The following is a 7,457-nucleotide window of genomic DNA, read 5'->3' as shown; positions in this document are numbered from 1 at the left end:
GTTCCTGGGTATTGTGGGTGGGATGTTATTGTTGTTTTTTTTGTTGCGCTCCTTGGGTTTTGTGTTTTGGTGGTTTAATGGGTAACAATTTTCTGGGGTGATAGGGTGGAGAGGGACTGTCCTCTGTGAGATTGTTTAGAGAAGATGTTTTCGGGAGGGTTAGGTTTTTTTTGTGTAGAAAGTGTGTGCCCTCGATCTCTTGGGGGGTCCAAAACCCGGTGGAGAAGCTCCATCTCTTCCACCGAATCAACCTTTGTCGGGTGGTATTGAAATGTTTTGGGGCTGTTGCTGTTGACCCATCAGTTTCCTGAAGGAACTCCAGACCTTTTGGGGTCTCTTGTGTTTGACATATTTTTTGTGAAAGGGTTCCTAGGTTTTTGTTCATACTTTAAGTTTGTGTGTTAGTTTATTTGAGTTCTCTCTATCTGTGTGTAGTTCTGGTCCAGCCCCGTGTTTTTATGGTGAAGTGTTGATTTATTTTGAGAAATTTTCAACGGTATGCTTTCTGATGGGGGATGGTTTGGGGTTTGTTTTCGGGAATGTTAGCCAATCTGGCCATCTGAGTTGTGTCCCACATTTCAAGGTGGGGTTGTTTCCTGTGTGTGGGTTGGGCCTGTTTGCTTGCTTGCTTGAGTTTTGCGAAGTTTGGCTTCGCCCGGGCCTTTACTTATGGCCCGGCCTGTGTCAGTTTTTTAGGCTGCCATTTGTTGGTTGACACTCGGGCTTACCGGGGGGTGGGTTGCCACAGGCGCTCCGTAGCCTGGGTAAGCATCTCGCATTATCTTTTTACCGCACGGGCTGTGTTCTGGGGGGTTTGTTTGGAATGCGTGTGCAGAATTTCTCCAAGTAGTGTACCAGTGTGGCTTTCGGCTCGCCGCAAGCTGAAACCCCTTTTTCCCCGTTTATGGTTTGATAATTGCCATGCACAGTGGAAACCTAGGCGCTTCGGCAAAATGATCTCGGTACCTCTGTTTTTTATTCAGAGAGTGCCGTGGTTCATAGCCTGTGGCATCTGGTACCAGTGGCGGGGGGGGGTATCTCTTTTCCTTTGTGAAGGCGGAGGAAGGAGTTGGCCGCCACGACATTCCCTCCAAAGGGAAATTTTGGCTTGAGTTTTTCAGGGTTTTGGGGGGATACCCGGCCGATTTCGGCTAATCGTCAGCAAGCTATTCCCTTTGATCCCTATATGGCTGGAACCCCAGTTTATAATTCTTTCCCCGAGAAGATTTTGTGCTATTGTGGGGTGGTTGTCGGAGGTAGGTTCAGTGGGTGAGCGCGCTAAAAGACAGTCGAGGTCCTTGGATCTGTGGTATGACCCGTGCCTTCCCCCCCGGAGCGGACTCAGGCTCCCAGATAGCAACTGCCCTGCTGAGGAGGGGGGTTTGTCGTTACCCAGGGATATTTGGCACCCTTTTGCGGGAAAAGCCGGCGCCTGCATGGGGTCAAAGAGCCCGACCCGCCCGTGTAATATTTTCGGCCCCCCGGGGGGTGAGGTTTGAAATTTTGACCCTGGGTTCTGCCTTTAGGGGGTAAATATTCACTCTTTTGTTTGCCAGTTCATGACCGAAAACCTCTACGAGTTTGTCCCCACGGGGACTTCAAAAAAGTAGGGGTGGGGAAGTCCATGCCCTTTGGCCAGTAGCGGTTTTTGAGTGATGGCGTTTTAGCCCCCTGGCGGGGAGACAGCCAGGAGTTTTTTTGAAAAACAGTCGTATTTTTTCTAGGCGTCCAAATTTTTGTCTAGGCTTGTGTTCCTGGGAGCCTGGTGACCTTTGAAAAGAATTGTGCTGCCGTTAGATAATTTGTGACCCAAAGGGGGAAAAGGTTTGTCTCAACTAGGGGGTTTGAGGATTTCGCCACCTTTGGGGCACCCGAAGCCCTGGCGGTTGTTTTGGACGTCTCCAATCGGTCTTTTTTATTTCTCTTGAGCCAAACAGAGCGAGGGAGACATAGTCTACAAAGGGCCCGACAGCTGTACGAGAATGATTTTAGTACTCTGGTTGGCCCCTATGCGTCTTCCACTCATTTTCTCATGACAGACAGTTTGCTTTTGTTCGGTCAAGCAGGAGGACCCCTGGCGGAAAGGGGAGGGTCCGGTCTATCCCCCCCCAAGGTACAGGTATTCCCGAACCCCCTCCAAACCCTTCCCGGATTTTAGACTTTTCCTTTAACTCTCTGTCTCAGAGCCAGGCTTGGATTTGGGGAGAGATTTTGTCCCCGTCCTGCAACATCCTCGGGTACCAAAATCCAGACAACGCTGGGTTTTTTTAGGGAGTGTTTGGGCCTGGAGATGATAGCAAAATCGTTGATAGGAGAGATCTTTCACCCCACTGGGAGGTTAGTTGAGGTACAGGCATTAGGTGTTTTAAAAAAAGGCTGGGGTGAGGACCCCCCTGTGGGTTCTTTTCTAGGGAAGGCTGTGATAGGGACCCTTTGGGAATTTTCTCGGTGTTATTCCCAAAGTAGTCACCCATCCAAGCCAAGAGCACCTCGATTTCCCTTTTTTGGGTCAGGTCTCCTAATGGCAAGAGACTTGCCCAAATTTGAAAGCCTTCTCCAGGTCAAGGAATACTGCCACGATGCGCCCGTGTTATTGTGTCAAAAGGTGGGGATTTCTGTGCCTGGTCAGCCCCCGGTGAACCCGGGAGGGGTTGGCCCCGAACGATTATTTTGTGTTTTCAAGGTTTGTTTTAAAACCCTCCAGTTGATTTAAAGATTCTCGGGGTTGTGATGGGATCATGAGGGGTCGTGATAGGTCTAATATTACAGGGGAGGTGATCACTGGAGGTGAACGACGTCTTTTGATATATGATAGGTAGGTGTGCTCTGGGTTGGAAAGTACTATGTCAGGTGTTGTTGTGTTAATTGCAATATATGTTGGTGGGTGTGGACCAGGTGTGTGAGGTCTTCCTTGTTTATGTAGGAGGCCATGCCTATGCCTACTGCGTTCGGTGTGGTTAGATCAAGAGGGTGTGTGGTTTGCGTAAAGTATCCCATGATGTAGATTGGTTTGTTGTGCCTCAGAAGCTGCAAAATGTCATGTCCTGGGGATTGTAAGATCCTTAGTTCGGTGGGTGTAAAGTGTGCCAAGTATAATGGGTCCTTGTGGTGTGTTTACTTCGACTGCCAAAATGTCGAAGTGAAGTTATTTATGATTTTGGGAGATGTCAGTTTGACGCCGTCGCTTCTTTCTTGTGATTTGTTTAAAGAGCAGATAGTGTATGGGTAGATCTTAGTGGAGTGTGTATTGAGCCCATGGCTGTTTTATGAGGATGATGTTGGGTCATGTTGTTCTGTATGAGGTTGCAGAGTCATTTTTGCATGTTGTCCAGTGTAGAAACACTATGTTGGATAACTGTGAGGTTTGCGGGTGTGTGATGTGTTATTTATCATGTTGACGGGTGATTCTGGTTATGTATTTTGGTGATGTAAGGGTCTTTCAATCATCATGTGGTTACCCAAGGATAGTTTCCCCTGTATGAAATTTTCGTGGGAGTTTAGCAAGCTGTATGACCAGTTATATTGCTCTTCCTTAGAGAAAAGCCACCTGATAGTCCTTTTTCAGATTTCTGGGCGATTTCCTGTCTGTCAGAGTATCGTATTTTCGGTTTTTGGCCAAGAATCCTGATACCATGAATTTAGGGTCTTTCACATCTAGCCTCCCAGCCCATCATCCCCCACGAAGAGTAGCATGCGTCCTCGGCGGATCATATGGGTTCAACTGAGACTGGGGTGCCAGTTCTGCTGGGGGGGTTGCTTAGGCACAGTACCTGTTAGCGCGCTGCTGGAAGGGGTCCTTCTGGAGATGATGGCCTTTGAGGGCACTTGCGCTTCTTTCGGCGTGAGCAGGTGTCGGTTGTAGCACGGGTTTTTGCCAGTTGTAGGGGTGGTAGGAGAGATCTGATATAGCTGTGTCTCTAAGGCTTTGATGTGAGAAACCGTTTCAGAGGGTTTCGACTGGGGGAGGCGGGGAGGAGGGGGAGGGGAGGTTGAACCCATCCTAAGGATTCCACCAGGGATGTCAGCTTCCCCATAGGTCGAGGGCAGGAAGGTCGTTCCTTTTCCAAGGGCCTCCCCTGGCATGCTCCCTAAAACCTCATTCAGGACTGATGATGTTTGGAGGTGGGCGTTGCAGCCAAAACTACCATTAATTCCTTTGACAGGTTGGTAGGCAGGGCTTAAATCGCACCATGGGTTTCTGGTTTTTGAGGATGTTTTTTCACTTTGTTCCTTAAATGTCTTTGCGGACCTGATTACTTAAGGGTTTTTCCAGGCGTGGTGGTTGCTTTCAACTGTTACTTGCGCAGTATGTTGAGCTACTGCTTTTTTAGAGGTCTCGCCTCCCTTTCTTTCTACTTTTCTTCTCCTTCTCCTGAGAGGTTTTTTAATCCTCTTTTACGATGTCGCTGTGGTTGGCAAAAGTTCTGGTGTTCCCCACGCAGGTCAGGCATTTTTTATGGTGGGCTGGTACCAGCTTCGATATGAGGGGTGCACAGACCCACATTCAGCGCATCAGGGTTTCTCCCTCTTTACAGTGGACTTCAGGTGTCCATATGCATCAACAGTTCATGCATTGTCTGATGGGGTGGAATCGCTCAAATTCTATTGCCCACGGTGCAACATACAGTTTGAAGAGGTAAATGCCTTCACTTTTTGATCTCGTTTGCCGAGCTATGGTCGAAAAATCTCCGCTTTCATCATATAGAGAGTTTTCATTGATTGTGAGTGTTTTCCACTTTGGCGTGGGGGGGTGACGCCACATGATCTCATTGGCAATGTCTCATATATTCGCTAAAAACCTGTCTGTCGAGCTTTTGAATATAAGGGTGAAGTGCCGCTCGCATATTAGTGGAAGCACAGGTGTAAATCCCAAATCTGCAGTTTTGTGGTGGTGGGGCCAGAGAGAATCTTGCCTGTTTGCAGTCCTTAATGAGGGCAACATAACACATATGGGTCGGGTAGTACCGGAGTACTCTGACGGCCTCGAAGGTGCATGGGCGAGGGAGTTAGGCTGCTCGGGGACGGGCCGCCTGTTGACATTAATCTTTACCTTAATCCTGGTGGTTTCGGGTTGCATTAGGGTCGTCAGGAATGGGAGGGAGTGAGTAAGGATGCAGGTGATCATGTGAGGTGATGAAAGGTGGGAAAGTATCTAGGGTGAGAGAAAGTGACGCGAGGTTGTAGATGGTGATGGGTTGCTCTTCGAAGAGACTACAGAGGCTTCCTTGCCCACTCGACCCCCCACGTGACAGACTGGTGCGTTCTTCAGCGCCACTGAGGGATTGGAGCTTGTATTAGGGCCTTCTCCCTTCGTATTGCCAATCCTGGCCTACAAAGATGCAACAGGTAAGAGACACACACACCCAGGAGAATTACACAAAAGTCTCTGTGACTTATGTCAAAGATCCAGATGGCCACAGAAAATTGGAAGGAGTTTAGGGGCGAGGAAAAAAGGGCCCCCACACTAACATGTCAACCTCAACTGAGGGGCATCACTCTACAGGTTACCTGTGATAGAGAGAGCTGTGTGGTCTGAGGAGAGGGTAGTGTTCCTTGTCACCGTCAATAGACAAAAAAGAAAAAACGTGAGGGCAGTGGAAGCGCAAAATGATCTCTAGAAACAGAGATAATTTGATGAAAACATTTAAGTTAGAGAGAGGTATAATAACAGAAAGGGGATCGCGGCGCGATTGAGGCCCGGTAATCCGCGGTAGCTCAATGAACTGATTTTACCAACTAGTACTATAGTGGACTTCTTTGCATTGATCTCGGTTCGGATTCTACAGCTTAAGTACACGGGCGCAGGGAACTAGGGGAGTCTGATGTCCAATGAGAGCGGATCTGATGTGACCTGGGAAACTATCTGTTTAAAAGAGGGTCGCCTGTGAGCGACAGGCCACTTGTGGTCCTGCCACTGGAACCTCTTTGAGGTGCAGGACCAGAGTTCCCTCTCTGAGGTGATACAATCTTTGGGTGGCTGTTTCACTGGAGAGGAAGGAAGGAAGGGTTCCAAACAAAGATGATCTTGTTGGCGGAAGGGCATCCCCTCTGGTCTCTCCTCAGGGGTTCACACCTACCTACGTGTTTGCTGTGCGTGGCACAGCAAACACGAGGTTGACCGATGCCTTGCATGAGTACACTCTGCAGCCAGCAACATGCTTCTTTGGTGTCTTATTCCGGCAAGACGGATCAGGTCAATCAGCTGGCCTCCTTCGGGAGGCTAGGGCCATGCAGTCAATGTCACGGTTGGCACAACGGCCATTGGCTGCATATATTCTTTCATCACCCCTGTGGCCGTTAGATATTAGTTCTAACATACATCTTCCCCCTGTTGGACTCGGTGGTGGGTGAGGGCGTGAGAGGATGAAAGAACTGATATTATATGGCAAACCACCACAAAACCCCACAAGAAAGAAATATAATGTTGACGAACTGTGCAAGGCCCTGACTACGGTAGTCACTCTGAAGCCATAAGTGGCTTCTAGTGGCGAGAGAAAATGTAAAGCACGGGTTGCCTCTGTTAAACCTGCTGCTAAGATGGACACGACATCAGCCAAAACATGTCTGTCCATGAGATTGTCGAGCAGATGGACTCTCGTACTGGCCTCTCCAGGCCAGCACCCAAATCAGAGAGACTTCTGAGTACCCCTCAGATGTCCTCCCATGGGAGCACAGGCTGAACCAGCCCAGAATTTAAGCCGAAAGGGCGGTCCGAAACGACCCAGGCCAAAAACAAAAGACAAACATTTGCAAAATGAATTTTAGTAGGAGAAAAAGGAGCCAGGGCTTAATCCAGCATGCAGGGTAAAGCTTAGGGTAATAGTTGTAGTGGGTTCTTTGAAAGGAGGAAAAGGGTAAGGGTGTCTCTGCGCCATCTTGAATTCTTTTATGTTCGGTGCAGTCGTCCTCTGGTGCTCGTGCTTCCCCTCCGCGGCCGGCCAACTCTCGGTGCATAAGGCACGAGTACCCTACGACCTTGAGCGCGTGCCCGCAACTGGAGGTCGCGCGCTCGCGTTGTTCTCGTGGGAAGTGGGTCAGGGCGCGCGGCCCGGGACCCCGCTATCGCGAACAGCAGCTGGATTCTCAGCTAACTGGGGAGGTTGGGATAAAAGTCAACAGTTTAGGCACCATCTGCGGTGTGCTCTGGGCATGGCCTCCTCGACCATGAGTCCATATGCTGTTGAAACAGGTTGAAGCCCAGAGGCGGTCGCTAATGAGGGACTGGCCATTCCCGCCTGTTTCAACAGAAGGTTCCCCTTCGTCGGCAGGGCTTACGGAGAGGTACGGCCCTGGCGGCCACTTCAAATTGGTTTAACGCCACTGGCCATGACACTTCTTTCCTCGGCTCACATAAATCCTTATATCAAAGGATTTATGGTCCTGGCACAAGTACTAGCAGCAAGTGTCACGTGCCGGAAACCGAAACCATTGGGATGGTGGAGGAAGGATATAGGATG

This window comes from Penaeus monodon, chromosome 9 (genome assembly GCF_015228065.2).
Source record: "Penaeus monodon isolate SGIC_2016 chromosome 9, NSTDA_Pmon_1, whole genome shotgun sequence".
Taxonomy (NCBI): domain Eukaryota; kingdom Metazoa; phylum Arthropoda; class Malacostraca; order Decapoda; family Penaeidae; genus Penaeus; species Penaeus monodon.
This window is presented reverse-complemented; position numbering follows the sequence as displayed.